We start from the raw sequence: 18,652 nt of genomic DNA, 5'->3' as shown, positions 1-18,652 counted from the left end.
GAATCAACTTTTCAACACTAATTTTTTTATTAAATACATGGTATTTTTTCTTAATAATTGAACATAAATAAAAGTAAACTATAAACATAATAAATCTCAATATATAAACATAATTTCTGTTAGAGAAATTTGTAAATTGTAATGTTGTTAGGAATAAGTTTCTAATCACGCATTAAAATTAATAAAATTGAAAACGGCCTTAAATAAAATGACAGCTGATTATCTGTTATGGACCTATCGTCTAAAAGTGTCTAGCCCCTAGCACCTCTCTCACTACTGCCACTGTACGAATACTCTCATCTAAACTGATAACTAAAAGTTTTCTAACTTGTAATATCCGTTCGAAATCTAAAAGTGCACACGTGACACAGAAAGCAAGCACTGACATCATTTAAGGGAGTGCAAGCTGGTTTTTCTCCCTATCTAATTAAAAAAAATTCTTAGCAGGTCGAATTTTTCATTTCAGTCATAAAACATTTTTAGTGAAAAATCATGCTTATTTTTATCATTTTGAAAAATTAATCTATGTTCTAGATAATTATTTCCATAATAATAATATTAATGATTGACACAAACTATATATATATATATATACTTAGTGTTTATCTTTTGTATATTCTCATCTGTCAAATGAATATACGTGGATGCATATTTGATATGAACTATACAAGTCATTCTTGTAACATTTTTTAATCATCAATCCCCTGATTATTTTAATTTTAAAAGTTTTTAATAATTTACTTTTCTTAAACATTATATAAATTTTAAAATTAATAATTTAATACTTCAATATCAATTCTCATCAACCAAAAACTTAATAAATCATCCAAATAAATAACGAGATAGTAACTTTTATTATAAATACAACATTTTAAATAAATTATCTAATGCTTTTCTTAAAACTTTTATAAATATACTTCTAATTTTTCTTTTTATTTCTACTTCCAACAAACTCTTTATTTTTAATACAATTAATAAAAACCTATCACCAATAACTAATGAAAAACAATCGACTGAGTGATTTGCTAGTTATTGCACTTGAAATCAACATTGCCGTATACATCAATATAGATGAAACAAATGAATGTATTTTCATAAATTAAAAACAGAAGATATACGTATCATAGTTTGAATTAATTTAGGATAAATAAAATGTAATATTTTTAATTTCAATTTTGAAATGTGAGTATGTAAACATTATTTTGTAAACAAGGTTATGTTATGACATAGATGATGTTTAAAATATATTTTTCCAGTAGTATGAGCCAGTCAAAACGTATGTCCCCTCGATGAAACACTGAAATTACGCCACTGAAAGCAAGAAGTGTACCATCGTCTGGGTAGCTTTGAACAATATTGCGACAAAAGAGAAACTGACATTGATAAAACGTTTACATAGAAGCAAGTTGAACAATAGACCATACAAATGCTGTCGTTTCGTTTTTTTCTAGAGAACGTCTGCAAAACCACAAAGCCTACCACCAGTAAGGCGATAATTTAAAAAATATATTTTTTTATGATTAAAGAAGCCATCAATATTTTATAGATAAAATGAGTGTGTAGATCGAACTACTTTAAAAATTGTTTAATCCTAATATTACTTAATATTTTTGTGTACCTAAAAACTAAACTTTTTGACAACCTCATGAGTAATCGATGGGTCGTTAATGCTAAAAAGAATGAAAACATGTTTGCTAAATTGATGCACTTATGTTAGATTATAATTATTGTATTATATTAAGGAATAAGTTAACCTTTAGGTGGAAAACACTTCTATAATAAAATCCGTTGGAAAAATTATAAAACTGCCCACAGATGACTTAATAATTATTATATTTTTTTGACTTTCGTTTAATTTGAATATCAATAATAATAATCATCTATTAAATTATTAAAAGTAATAGGTAATTAAAAGAACCTTAAATTTTTTTTTAACGCAAATGAAAAATGTTTTTCTTGAACCCGGAGTAAATTTAAGGAAGTAGCCAATATCTTTCTTGTGTTAAGCAATCACTGCGTAGCAATGTTTTTAAAATTTAATTTGATCGGCTTGAGTGTTTTTTTACTTTTGATGTAGTTTAATTGAAATTTCTAGCTTTACGGTTATAACTTAAGAATATTTGACGGCAAGGACGACACAATTATTTTTGACCAAATCCAAAATATCTTATTATTCACATCCTCAGCCGACATGAAAAAACACAATACAATATTGTGTCCGGTAAAATAACCTTTGGCATGCACTTAGGAATAATAAAAATACAGTACCCAGGGAAGGAAGTTCCATCCCCCTTCCGTATGTACAGTGCATTCCAATTCAAACGTCAGCAAAGATTATATTTTTCGTCAGAATCACACATTACAAAATGAACCTTAATAGGAATAGAGGAAAAAAAAGACCAAAAAATAGGTGGTTGGATATAATCAAGGCCGGATTAAGGGGAGGTCTAGCCGGGGCGGTAGCACCGGGGCCCTCCCGAGTACCCAAGTGAAAAGGGCCCAAATAATTTTAAGCCGAAACACATTTTTTATCATACTAAAATTAGTAGTTTTATAGACATAAATTGTATGTACCTATTAATTTTATAATTTTATAATGTAATTGAAAATTTGTGAAATAGTTAAAAAAATGTATTGTTCTGCGAGCGTAGCAAGCAGCTTTGTAAAGCATGTTTTGTCAAAAGGGCCCATATACAATTTCAGCCCTGGAGCCCAATAGGTACTTAATCCGGCCTTGGATAAAATTGAAAATTATATGAGGGCTGTCGGTGTATGCGCAGGAGATGTAAAAAATCAAAACGAGTAAAGATTAAGGACAAGGATGACCGAACCCAAATAATGTGGGAAAAGGCGAGAGAGAAGAAGAAGAAGAATCACAGTTGCAAAATCGATTCAAATCCGATACGCAGAGACCAGCAACGATGTACCTATGTGTACTGCAACGTTGTACCGCAATGTTTGAGTGCACAAAAACGTACGTTGTATGCAGGAAAAATACGAATAGGCCACACATCTCGTTCACGTCACATCGGACTTAACGTTTTAGGGTACGACTGACCCGGGCGGACCTCGTTTTCATCGCTCCGATGGGGCTTAGACTCGCGGATCCCGTGTCGCTCGTCAACCCAGCTCGTCGTTCGCAACACGTACCCGCGGCTAAACTTCCGTGTACCGAGACCGTGACAAAACTCCATGTATGTGTACACCCAGGGCCGTAGCAACCAAATATTGCGCTCGGGGCGAAACTTCAAAATGCGGCCTTAAGTATTTCAATTTATAAATAAAACTCACACAAAAAACTGAATATTTTTTATTAACGCAATATAAATAATAATTTTCCTTAATAATTATGAAAGCGTTTGTTAACTTTATTCAAATTAATAACTTATTAAAATCTAATATACATAATAATTGTAAGTAGATTCATAAATATATTATAATTATATTTATAAATTACATAAGTAAATATATAAATACATAATATTACTTTTACTTATAAGCAATAAGTTATAATTTATAAGTAATAATTAAATTGAAATTTTTTAATTTTTGCACCCTCCCAAAAATTGCACCCGGGGCGTAGACTTCTCTAGCCCTCCTTTGCTACCACTCTGTGCACACCAACCATCTCCTTCCGAAACCTGTGATACGCTGTGCAGCAGAATATTTGTCGCGCTCGTTTATACGAGTCGTTGTCGTACGCGGCGAGTAAACGGTCGGTGACGGAGACCGCATAGTATTGGCTAGGGAATACGGGCTGCGATCTGTCCAGAAAACGGACGATTTGCAGCCGAATCAATTTATTCACATTATACGTCTATAAGCTTTTAGGTGATAAAATATTGTCAGACAAAAGTTCTCGTAGTGGCAACTGAAATCGCATTCATCATCGGTTGATAATGGGTAAAGTGATGTGAATGGATGATGGGGGTTGAAGTGCTATAGCCCCGGGTCACAAGTCGAAAGGGGCCACAATGCGTATTAAAATCGTTGGCTAACAAATACAAAGTACTGTTTTATCAATTAATTGTGAATATTCTATAATTATTTTAATTAATATGTATCACAAACTACTAAATCTGTTCAAAAAATCGAAATTATTTGATTAAAAATTCCTCACTAAAAATAATAGCCCCCACATATCATGACCATCCCGGGTTCAACATACATGTTTTTGATTCACTGGCGCTCTCTAGCAAGCAAACATTTATTCGTTTGACTCAAGTCCATTGAACTAGGTCGTAGTGAAGTTGCTCCGCGTTTCCTCCAGCAATATTCAATTAAAAATTGGATTAAAATCATTTTAATGAAAAACGGAAAACAATAATATTTTCACCATATCAGTTACATTTAAGTTGTTAATTCCAAATAGTTATTAATAGTAAAATTCGTATTTCTTATAACGTAATATTCGTGTAGGAGTTCACAAGTTATATTAAAAGTATTTTTTCGTGTTGGAACCTGTGTATGCATATCCATGAGTAATTTTTACTAGCCCTGTCTCGTGTAAGAACATACATTCACCTACTGTCAAAGCGTCACCATAAAGATAACATAGTATGTGAAACAATGATCTTTCCCGCAGTGGGGGGAAATCAGTAATTTTATTTTTAGTCCTAGAAAATATTATTTTCTTTGGGCACGTGAATGATCTTCAAAACCTTAATTAGAAAAATTTGGCTCTAAAACCAAAAAAGGTTCACCGCCCCTGTCCTAAAGATACCTATGTGAGCCTAATAAATTCTAAATTTTATCTAAATTTGTTTCATAGAACTTAGAAAGTAAATAAAAATTTTATAGTTCATATTTTTACATATTTCTCAATTTGAGTGCTTATTTTTCTTTTTTTTAATACATTGGCGTTTTTTTTTTTTTAACAAGAAGGATTTAAGTATTGCGTGTGGGAGCTTAGCCCCATGGCTCATTTTTTAATAAATTTTCATTTTCATATGCCCCCTCATTAAAAAATCCTCAGAGCAACCTGATTGTAACGTGCGTTTATAAATGATTCAAAATTATTACAATACCCCACAGCCGTGAAATCTAGAGCAACTAAACGACCTAACTGAGCACACTGTTACGAGGTAGAAATTCGAATATGTCATTACCGGTAAGGTATTGCGAAAATGTCGCTCCAAAAAAACCACTCCTACTAATTGGGGTGTTTTTTTTCAGTAAGTCGCATGGGAAATCGTTGCGCATACCCGCAACTCCGATTCCAGGTAAAAATGTAAAATTATTCCAGAAAATCACAGTCCAGTACTATATGGAAAATAATTATCAAAGCATTTATAAGAATTATACATGAGATAGTTTAGCATATTTTATTCCGTATTAATTAATTGAATCGGTCGTTTAATACATTAAAAAAGGGTTTTCCTCTGCAATGGCCGTTATCAAATCTTAAATATCTTATACTCCACGATTAGGGGACGGATTGGCTTGCATATTTACATTACAACTTGTAATTTTTTTTATTAGCATTTATTTATGATACCATGTTGGGTTAAGCATACTTTTTTGTTATAATGAATCATCAACTCCAGTTTTAAACTCAAAATTGACTATATAACAGCTATCTTAATACAAAATAATTATACATTTTGTGTTATTAATAAGTATATATTTTTTAGACACGCCACAAAATAGTTATTTAAGATATTGACGTATCAAAAACTCTTTTTTACTATAGATAAAAATATTTAAAAAAACAACAAATATGAATGGAATATATATTTTTTAATAAATCAAAAAAATTATTAATATTTAAAATCAAGAAGGCTATCATATACATAGGCGTGCGCAGACTTTGTCCGCAGGGAGGGGGCCTTAAAAAAGTGAACCAAAGATTCTTGTACTAAAGACTACTAGTATAATTAAATATTTTAAATTTTATTAATTATTTATTTAATTCAATATGCAAATATAAAAATAAATACTATTTAAACTTACACAATTTATGTCTAAGAAATCCTTATTTACATATTATTATACTATTTTCAACTCCATCATTTTGTCCACGGGAGTAAGGTTTTTGAATGTATCAATTACATCTTAAATTTTTATATTATATACAAGTTCTGATAAGTCTGATTAATAACTAATAACTTTATTACATTTATTCACAGATATCAATTCTATACTATAAGATTAAAACGGGCTTCACTTTATTCATGTAAAATGTAAAAATGTTCGCTATCTTGTATAGTATAGATATACATTTATTAAAGAAAAAGCCAGTCCGCAGGGGGCCGCGGCCCACCCGGCCATCCCCGTGCGCACGCCTATGATCATATAGTCAAATAGTTAATCTAAATGAATAGGTTTTTTTATAGAAAAAAATACAAATTGTAATTGGCGTTCAATAAACAAAACTAAAATATTACAGTCTTATTAAAATTTCTATTAATTAAAAAAATTCGATGAAAAACTTAAATACGTATTATCGTGAAACGGTCAGTAATCACGGTCCGTGATATACGGTGAGTATTGACTTATAATCACGGAGATTTATCGTCGGACTCCTATGTTTACGAACTAATTAAATTAATTATGATAAATATATTAAATATTTTATGGATAGTAGAATTACGATCAAGCATAGACCAATAATTTTAAAAGAAAATATATTCCGCGTATATTATTTATTTATTATTAGCATCCCATATATTTGTTTCTATCATCAGAGATAGTGCCCTGCTTTTTTGGATCAGTTTCATATCACTACTATACAATAATCATAATTAAATTCATAAACAATGAATAGTCATTAAAGAAATGCCCATAAGCGAATATTAACTATAAAAACAATAAATTCTTCAAATTTCTTGTGATTATAATCTCACGAATACCATCCATATTTATTTTTTTTATGTATATAAAATTGTCCAATTTTACGTGCTATATATTAGCCACCCCTGGTCTATCAGTGTCTTTAGAAAATATACCAGCGACTCTGCCAAGTGTTCCGATGAAACTGTGTTTTCGTCAAAACATCTGTGGCGGTAAAATGTCAACCACCCAACGATCGCAGCCGAATGAAAATCATACTTCTATTATAATTATTTATGAAAAATAAAAAACCTGTATTTACCGAAAATGTGGTTAGCCAGTCGTTTGACTGACAACTTCGACGCCTCTTGGTCCGCTGCTAACGCTACGGTACAGCAACACTGGCCGCCTCGTGCTTTCGCGGGGCACTGGGCCGTCGTACCGTCGGCAGAATATTTCGCGTCGTTTACGTTCCGACCGACATCGGGCACGGATTTTATGCCATCGGCCGTTGAGTCCAGCCACGTGTCGTTACCAATACCGCGGTTCCCAGTGGCACATGGTCGCGGTTCGGTTGACATAGGTGATCGATCGGGGCACGGCACATCATCGCTTCCGTTGTCCGGATCCCGGGCCATCTCTCCGCCATTATCATCGTTGTCTTGCCGTTTTACCGTCTTTGTTCCGGCTGCAGACGTGGCGTTTTCCTCGGCCGAAACCCCGCGGTCCGGCCCCTGTCGCTGATGTCGCGCGCCGAAAGATGGCGAACGAGAAAATATCGATAAATAACGTCGTAACGGCGAGACTAATTGCCGCTGACGCAGTCCATCCACATCCGGCTGTATGTACGGTTCTTGCAGGCTTATGCGATTTGCAGTGACGTCGTTGCCTGCTCGGTACACAATGATGTAAGTATGACATAAGATTTTTCCACCGACTGTTTAAACATTCCCGTATCGGCCGAACGTCGGTATAATTCGTGTGCAGTTTAAAATCGATTCTCTACCTGCACTATTCGTACACGGATCGATCGACCACGAACACGTTTGCGGTTGTTCGTTGTCTGCTCCGTTGTCTATCTCGTCATCAACATTTGCCGTGTTGAAACAACGATCTTCGATCGTGGTCCGCTGCGGGTTTTGATCCAACGTCGTGGTGGTGTCCTGCGTAGTGGTAGAAATATGAGTGTTAAATACCATGTCAAACATTATACGAGTGCAACGCAAAGTCCATGAACAGTCTAACCTAGCTTGTATTATTATTATTTTTTTTTTTTTTTTTTTGATTTGAAACATTTTTTAGTAATAATAAAACAATAAAATTTACCTCCACCGTTAAGCTGAGCTTGCAGTGGTATAGGGAGTTATAGTACGCATAAAATTAAACTATTTTACATATAATAAATAATACAAAATAATTATTATTATATATGTATAGTAAATATAAATATTATAACACAGACTTAGAATGACCAAATTATAAGTATTGACTTTTGTCAATAAACAAAACATAATTCTTATATTTCTTGATGTTATTATTATCATAAAGAATATTTATTTTTTTATTTCATCTGATAGAATTAATTAATTAGTCCTGTTAAATTAACTGGACTATAATAATTGATTAACTTTTAACAAAAACTCTTATTAGCGTACCTATATCACTTTAATATTAATTAATCTATCTCCGCTAGTGAACTAATCATTATATTTAATAAAGAAAAAAATTTAATTTTTTATGTATAAATATTAGTGTTTTTTAAATATTCGTAGCAATTCGAGCGAAAGCGCGTTTAATTCCATATAGTTTAAATAAGTGAACCTTATAAAATGTCCCTTCTTTAATCATAAATGAATTACATTATTTTTCTGTAAGTACCTATAAGAAATTAAGAACATTTTTAGAGATACCCCAAATTACTATACTATATTAGAATTTACAAGTAGATTAATATACAGTATGATAAACTATGTTCAAATTATGAGGTGAAATTATATCTTTTAATACAATAAATTTAAACATTATAGAATGTAATTCAATTATCAAACTATTTATTTAAATATTCCACGTAATGTTACAATCAAATAAAAATCCTAAGTATTGAATTATTTTCCTTGAGGTACACCATATAAAACTGCCTTTTTCTGCACTAAACACCATTGGTATTAGTAATTTGTTTTCTCTTATTAAGATAACATTTAAACCAACAGATTCCACTTATACCGTGACTATTGAAAACTTTAAATAACAAACTAAGATTATTGTAATAACATCATAAAATAATATTACTGGTCTCGTCAATTCGATGTGGTACATATCTTCTTCCGGTATTATGCACCTCCGATGACAGTATATTTTACAAACCCGACATTTCGTTACCGGGGTCCATATCGATATTTTATCGCACTCAAAACACTTATGAAACCGCTTACAGAAAGGTTTGTTTATAAAAGCATGTTGAATTGGCTCGTCCATCTTGTTCTTTTGATAGGTAAAACTAATAATAATTGACAAGTTCAAAACTACATCGTCTTATGAACAATTTATAGCGTTTGATTCACAGGTCTGTTTATACATACCTAAACTTACCGATAATTTTACCTAGCGATTTAATTTATTCGATACACCGGTAGTTGTTTATATTGCCTAATTAATATATTTTTCATACCATTACAATATATTTTTATTAATGTTTCATTGCTATTTACCAAACAATTTAGACCAATACCATACCTAGTCATTGAGTGGTGGGTTCGATTAGTCAGAGATACTAATCATGTATATACTTTATAAATAGGGTTCGGAAGTTATTGCATTTGCATATTCTTTAATAATGGCTATAGAATAATGTAAGTAAGATATACCATATTATATATCTACTCGTGTGTATATATATGCATTTGTTTAAGATATTACGGACTGAAAAATACAAAATTTTAATATACATGTTTTCACATATTTTTTGCCATTTTCAGACAAAACGCATATTTAACAAATGTTAACAATTTAATTGTTATTTTTAGCATATTTACACATTTTTACGTTTTATGACAAATAAATTTATTTTGAAGATTGACATTATTTTTACAAGTATGCGTCGGTTTACCTAATCATAAAATGAGTTATCACGTCATCGAACATGATAACTAGGAAAATAACAAATCGTTTCTGCGTGTAATTCTGAGCCCTATTCGTTTGTAAATTAATATAATCATAGACAGTACCGTTCCTTGCATAATTAGCGACCGGTGCCAAGAATCATTATTAACACCCTCACCCCGTCTACCAAATACGTTTTATATTTAAACAATAAGGAGATTACATAATAATAGAGGGTTCTATATAAGTACTTATTTTGTATTTATTAGATAAATAAAAGAAATAATCAACTATTAAAAAACAATATAAGTAATACAATTCAAACTATACAGGTAGAACAAATCATGTAGATAAAAACCTATCATACTAAACCGGTATAATTTATTTACAAATCGAATTTATTCGATTGCACAAAAAATAACTGACCTTTAAATAATTCCCGATGAAAAATAATTAGGTACCTATGCAATTCCTACGTCCATGAACTATGATGGGAAAACTATCATAGTTTTCCATCTATAATATTGGTTCAAAATAAAATCGTAAAACTCGTTCAAGTCGACATTTTACTATGGAATCTAGGACATTTCGCCGCGACCAATTCACCATAAACTTTTTCGCCCCTAAGGTTATGATATTTTTTCAGACCTCCTACCCGACTTTTTGTATGCGTTCATCCTTGATTGACACTTTTTGAGTTGTAAAACATCAATTTTGATATTTTTCTCAATTTGAATTAAGTGCATTTTATCACCCCCGAGGCCCATAATAGAATTTGCAACTTTAATTTCTGTTTATCCACATGCAGCTATGTGCTTGCATACTCTGGGGCAGAGATTTTTTTTCATAGCACATAATATGAAAAAAATTCTCGAAAAACAACAGTGCGCTTTCTTCGTAAACCCATTATCGTCGTATGATGCACAATTAATCTTTCGTATCTTGTCTTTTTTCGTTGTGTACTCCTCGAATTCGTTAGCGTATGTTGTTATTACTACAGCCATTTTTTGTTTAAACCACGTTTTTCTTTATTTTGATGTTTGATGAGTGTTGTTCTATAGAACTTTATTGCCTTACATGTATTCGTTGCATGTTTTGGGGTATTCACTTACCAGCATCAATTGTGATTTAATGTGGTTTTCGTTCTACGCTGCAAACTTATATCTCGTTCGTGACTGTGGTTCAGTAATTGCATGCACGCAGGGACTGTGCCTTTATTGTATTAATCAATTGTATTGCTCACATCCCTGGTGCATGGGATGAAATCCGCCATCTACAACGTAGTCACATGTGAGTATTAGTCGGTTTTAAGTGTTAAATGTATGTTCCGACTGATTGATGTAATGACATTAATCATTCAAAAGTTAAGGCGGAGATTAGTGAGAAAACTAAGGTAATAAGTAATATTATAATTAATGTAATTGGTTCGATCTATAAATAATAATAATAATAATAATAATAATAATAATATAATAAAAATAAATAAATGGCAATAAAAAAAAAAATGTAAAAAAAATCACAAAGCCTGACTGAAAATCGAACCGAATCTTCTCTCGAATTTCTTTCTGAAAGAGAAAAAAGATGACGTGCCTAATCTAACGGTTTGAGAACTTCTACTGGTGGCTCTCCCAGTTAATGCATTCCATAGATCATCCATATATTTCCATAGAATGCATTAACTGGGGGCGTCATCAGCATACATTCCATACTTTTCACCAACTTTTTAATTCGTCACGTCATCCAGGGGCGTATTTTAAGGGATTGAATGAAGCAACAGCCCCTCCCTGAATCCATATTTAAGGAATGATCATATGTGTGACAAACATTTCAAATTTTTTTAATGTAGATAATTTATAACGATACTTGTTCATACCAGGACACCAAAACGTTTTTATAATGTTATAAATATAACGTTTAACTATTCAAAAAGCGATTGAAATCGATAACAGATAACGAAAAACTTAATTAAAATTAATATCAAAAAACATAACAGAAACGATTAACGATTGAAACATAAAAGAAATTGCCATCGAAGTATATTTATAACTATCAGTAAAATAGATTTGGAACATAGTTATTTTTGTAAAATTGACTTAAATTACCAGGTAATCTAAATAAAATATACAATAAAACCTCAATAAGACGGAACTTCGGTAAGACAGAAACCTCGGTATAACGGAACATTTTTTTAGTCCCGTTTTAAATTACATACTACAATTAACTAACCCCGTCAAGACGGAAACTCCATTAACACGGAAAAATATCATGGTCGGGAGCAATTTCGTTTTATCGAGGTTTTACTGTATATAAAAAGGATATTTAAAACAGCTATAAATGTATAAACTAATAATACAAATAAATATATATATATATAAATAAGCATTACCAATTATAATTTATAAATATTTTTTCTGAAAATACGTCGGATATTGGCGCGGAACCCATACGGCGTGCATCATCAAAAATAATTTCGGTGAACACCGATGAAACATTAATAGTAGTACACCATACACAAGTTATAAATTGACAATAAATACATATTTTACATGGTATGTGCATTTTATTTTTGTTATACAATAAAAATGATTGCTTTATTTATGAGTTAGGATAATTACAAAAAGAAAATATCGTTAAAGGCAGGGGTACGTATTGGTACATATACACATCAGCAGATTTTCGATTTTCGGCGTATACTTAATGTAAAATATTTTTTTACCGGTATACAGCTTCTAAAATAACTCGAAAGCAAAAAAACTAATATTAATTTAATAGTTCATTGGAAAAAATTGTTATGAACCATGAAATTGATTGAAATATTTAGCTGTTAGAGATTACATACACCGCTGTGTTCAATGTATTTTACTGTAGTGAATAACATTGAATAAAATAGATGGAGTGTGAACATTCAGCCCATGGTTCTTAAATCTGCATCATGCAATTTATAACGCGCTGCAAATGTATATCTTGTGGTGTTATATTTTATAATCTTAATATAAGTTATAAACATTAAGTTACAAAGGATTAATTAAATTTTTTCGAACGTGTCGATAGAAAACAATTGTCGAGCGAAGCAAGAAAATTTATTTTAGGATCCATATTTTTTTAGTGCGTGTACCATCAAATATATTTATCAATACACCACTGGTTAAAGGTAATATATATATATATATAATATTTAAAATATGTAATGTTATTTTACATAGTATTGCTAAATACTACATTTGAAAACGTTTTAAATTTTACACTAATTTAAATAACACAAAACACTAAATTGTTCATAACGTTTTAATTGTAAAGGGAAAATTTTTTTAACATTTAAACGCTTAAATTGAATAACGTTTAAATTATTTATAGCGTTAAACGCTCAATTGCTTAAAACGTTTCAATGTCCCATAACGGTTAACAATATGTATTATTTTGATTTAAGCCCTGGTTCATACTTAGTGAAAAATCAAATAAAATACAAGCGGAACTTTCAATACACAGATATGTGTTTAAAAAGAACTACCTACACAAAAGTCCATTCTAAGTGGATCCGGCATAAGATAAAAAAAAAACACCACAAATATTAAGGATTCGCCAGGAGCGTCTAAATACAGTATTTAACCGTGATGATTCTGCGCATGCGGGAGTTGTTATCATTAATATTTCGGTGCATGTGCAGCGTACTTAGCACTGCGTATTAATTGCATTACCTTAATTTGACGCAATGCGTATTCGCGATGAAGTTTGTAAAATGTTTGAAATACTTCCAATTCAATAATAAATTACCATCAAACAACACTGAATAGGTTGTTTTTCTGCATCTTCAATACATAACTGTCCAATATGTTTTAAACTTTTCCTTCGGTTATTAATGATATAATTTGATAGATTATTTTCTAAATCTTTCGAACGCACCAATGCCGAAGTTTTCCACGCGTTATTTATTTTTCTATCGGCAAAATTACTCGCACCGATCTTAATCTAGAACCAGTAAATGACTTGGGGGTACTGAGTATCCCAACTAAATTATCAAATACTCTAGCGTACCCTTACTATTTTTTCAAAAAAAGGACGCGTAAAACGGTAAGTTTAGTTTTTACAAAATTACAAAAAGTAAATATTTTTATGAAAATAAATCTGTACCTAAGCAAATATTAGTTTTTGGTACAACGATACATAATAATTTATAATAATCAAACATCAACAATGATCATTTTTGTTGGTACACACAATCACGTATCTATCGCTCAAGTATGTGGACTGGATTTAAAAAATTCATGCTCCTCACATACAAGGACAACTGTTTGTGGCATGCTCGCGCGTCAGAAAACTTTCTGACTTATTTGTGTGCGCACCAGGTACGTAAACAGAAAATATTCACAAGGTGGGCCCCCCTCCTTCCCGACTTTTTTATATTATAAAAAGGTAGTTATTAGCGTATCATTACTACAAATATATAAGTATATAACCTAATAATACCATATTTTATCATTTTACTTTTCTCTTGGTAATTTCAGTTATCTTTTGGCACATCCACTGAGAGGTGCCATTTTAAAATTAATTTAAATATTAAATATATAAGATAAAATGTATAAATACTATAAATTGTACAAATATTAAAGCAGATGACATTAGCATAAGTGCGGTGTGCGCTGAATGTGAATGTAAGTGTCCAACCGGCGACCATAATATAATTCTATATTTCTATATGAATCAATATAATGACAATACCCTAGCTCATAGGTTCCCAAAGTGTGCGCCGCCATTGATTAAATATACAGTACAATTAGACGTTTAATTAGTTCTAATAAATTTAAGCCAGGCTTAAATTCAAATATTTTAAAACAACTTACGTTAAAAGTCGGATCAATGTCAGATGAAGAAAAATATTGTACTCTAGTCTTTGACGAAATGAAAATTAAAAAGTTCTTAGAGTACTCCAAATATTTAGATGTCGTTGAAGGATATGAAGATTTGGGTACAAAAAGATGTAGTAACGCATTAGCTACTCAAGCTATGTTTTTTTTAATTAGAGGCATGTATTCTAGCTGGAAAATGCCTGTTTCATATTTTCTTTCAGCTACATCAATGAAAGCAACTACTTTAAGTAAGCTGATTGTTGATCATGTACAACAATTAATGAACTGTGGGTTAAAAGTTAGAGCTATAGTATGTGATCAAGGCCCGAATAACAGGTCTGCTTTTAACAAACTTAATCTAACAAAAGAGAAACCATGGTTTATAGTTAATAATATAAAAATTTTTGCCATATATGACGTACCACATCTTTTTAAAAATTTAAGAAATAATTTATTATCAAGCGATATAATTTGTTTAGATAATAAAGTTTCATTTTCGGACATCAAACAAACATATTTAATTGATAAACAAAGTACTTCAAGTCGAGCTCTTCTTAAAATAACGGACAGTCATATTAATCCCGGGCCATTTCAAAAAATGAGCTGTAAACTGGCTTTACAAATATTTAGCAATACAATGAATGCAGCAATTAAAACTTGTATAAAAATTGGCGAACTTAAATCATCTTCAGCATTGTTTACTGCTGAGTTAATTACATTTGTTAATAATCTTTTTGACTGTTTAAATAGTCGATCATTGTACAGTTCAAATCCTTACATGTGTGCAATATCAAAAGAGAGACCTAAACAACTCGAATTTTTAGAAAGTGCAAAAACATGGTGCCAAAGTCTAAAAAAATGCAGTGGCCATTCTAGACCATACAGTTTTGACGGATTATAATTGACAATTAACGCGGTCATTAATATTTATGAAGAACAATCAAAATTAGGTTTTAAATACTTGTTAACGGCGCAATTAAATCAAGATGTAATTGAAAATACATTTTCCGTTTTTCACCAAAGAGGTGGTTATAATACAAACCCTACAGCAAAGGCATTTACAACTACTTTTAATATGTTATCTAATATACAATTGATGAAACCATCTGCATTGTCAAATTGTGAAGCAGATGACGATCGTAATGTTATGTTTGAGTTTGATACAAATACAATTATCAGACCAACTGATGACTCTACCGTTAATGAAGAAGACGAACAATCCGACTCTAGTCTTTCTTCTTCTTCAATATCACCACTGGCTAAAAGAAATGAAAATTTAGTTAAGCCTATCGTGACTCTTTCTGTTTGCTCAGATAGTTATTTTAGTGGTTACTTAGGAAAAAAATGTTATAAAAAATTTAATTGTGTTGATTGTCAAAATTTAATGTTAACTTTAGACCCAGTAAACTATAATAAACAAACGGACTATTTAATATTTTGTAAAAACTACGACATAAAATCAGAAAATTTTTATTTAAAAAAACCAACCGATAATTTTAGAAAATTCATTACAGAGTGTCAATTAATATTAGGTAATATAGTAGCTGAAAAACCATTTATGAATAAAATCGGAAAAACTATTGAAAGAATAATTTACAAAAAACTAGTTCCATCTTATTTTAATTTCAAAACTGAATGTCAACCTCATCTAGAGTTCATTATTTTACATTTGATCAACTGTAAATTGCTTAGAGATTTTAATTGGAAGTCTAAAAATAATAAAAATCAAACAGTTGCTAAACTTAAGATTTTAAAGAATGTTTGATCCTCATTTCTCTAATTTGTGTATCAACTGATTATTAGATACCTAACTACCTACCTATTATTATGTAACATTATTTTGGAAGTTTTTTAATTCCTTTTTTTATGTTTTTTTAGTGTTTTATTATTATTATTTACAGGTTATCATTAAACTAAACATTATCTATACTATACTTTTATTTAAAATTTTTACTGTCTTAAATTTATAATTTATTATCAAGAATTTAGATCTGTTCCAACATGTGTTTACTTTTGTTTTAATTTTTGATTATAAAATAATGTATCTATATGTTTGTTAATTTGTAAAAGTGTAAAACCACAGTCTTTTTAAAATTTATTATCAATAATTTTAGATGGATATATAAGTTTTTAAGTTGTTTTGTTTAAAATAAAAATATTTTGCTAGATCCTAAATCAATTGTGGTACCTATATTTTCATTAATGAAATATAAAATAACTACGATGCGTGTATTCTCATTGATTAAATATAAAATAAATCAATAATATTCCTTAGTGTGCTTGAGTTGCTTCTGAAAAATTATTATTTGAAAAAAATAATTATTTTACTTTAAATTAACATTTTAAACTTAACTTTATTTAGCAATCATCATAGTAGTGCCATGAGTAAACCATAATATTCGAAAATAAAATAACATTATATGATTAGCCATTCAGATTTAGCATTGATTACATGTATATTCAATCAATGGAATTTGTAAATAATAATATTCAATTTAATTTATATTCTTGGAATTCTTCTTATCGCGGTTTATTTTTATTCTACCGGTTTGTGTATTGTGTACAATTTAGAATTTACCAACGCTATCTATTGTCACATAATCCGTACTAATTTACGTGTTTCCATATTGCGTATAGCTATGGGCTATCTATATATATTTAATGTATATTTAAATTTAATGTATGTATAAGGGCGCCGCGCCGTCATGAAATACTATCGGGTCTAACATTTTTCTTATGATTAGTCATGCTATGACTTAGAGAAGGGCGCCCTGAAAAAACCTTAGATCAAAAAGGGTGCCTTGAGTCAAGAAACTGCCTAAGATCAAAGTATTTTATAGACATACAAGTATACAGTAGTCACTGTCTAGATAAGAACAACATAACATTGTAGTATAGTACCGATATTTAGCTATAAATAGCAATTATTTCCTAATCGATCGTTTAAATTTAGTTACAATTTACATTATTTATATTAGGTTATAATTAAAACTCGATGTATTTGGTTTTATTTGCGTCATATTTAGGCAATATTAAAAATTTGGTGAAAATTAAAAACCATCATATAATAATGGGCCCCTCTGAATACTTTAAGTGGGCCGGCCTAAGGCCGGACACATATTAAGGTGGGCCAGGTACACCCTAGTTCTCTCTTAACTACGTGCCTGGTGCGCACCAGAAGGAGAACAAAAAATATTGTGTATCCAAATGCACTTCAATAAATATCATTCAATTAAATACTTGAACTGTCAGATTTTTCTCGATAAAACGAATAAAATGACAATAATAAACTAAATTGAATATCGTTGAAAGATTATTACGTGATATATTTTAACCGTTATCTATCTATATGTATAAAAATATACTGCTAGCATAATCAAAAATAACAAATTTAACAGTTTTGAGGTAGGATTTTTAATAGGCTACTAAAATGCACGGGTTCAGTTAGTAAATACATAAATATATAGAAAATATAAAAATACATAAAATGTATGAAAATTATAAAACCATGTATAATATAATAGAGTACATATTGCATTACTCATTAGTTATTATACATATTATGATTAATAGTTTTATTGCTCTCTATAATATCACAAAATTATGGTTTTCATATCTTAGAATTAATTAAAATCAGTTAAAATGTTCTTTTTTTTCAATGAAATCTTTTCAAGACATTGAATAAACTAACCCTAACTTAGAGGGAAAATGTCCACTATAATTTACATATAATGTTTAAAGGAAGACAGCTTTCAAAATTTAATCATTCATAAAAATAATATTTTAGAATTTAAAAAAATAATAACTCATTAATTATTAGTATTCTAAAATTAAAGTCATTTAATAATAGTTATAAAATAAATACATAACAAATAGAATATTAACTATTTATTTATAAACACTGACCCAAGTACAATATAACAGTATAAATTATTTAT

This window comes from Sipha flava, unplaced genomic scaffold (assembly GCF_003268045.1).
Source record: "Sipha flava isolate LNK unplaced genomic scaffold, YSA_version1 126_pilon_pilon, whole genome shotgun sequence".
Classification (NCBI taxonomy): domain Eukaryota; kingdom Metazoa; phylum Arthropoda; class Insecta; order Hemiptera; family Aphididae; genus Sipha; species Sipha flava.
This window is presented reverse-complemented; position numbering follows the sequence as displayed.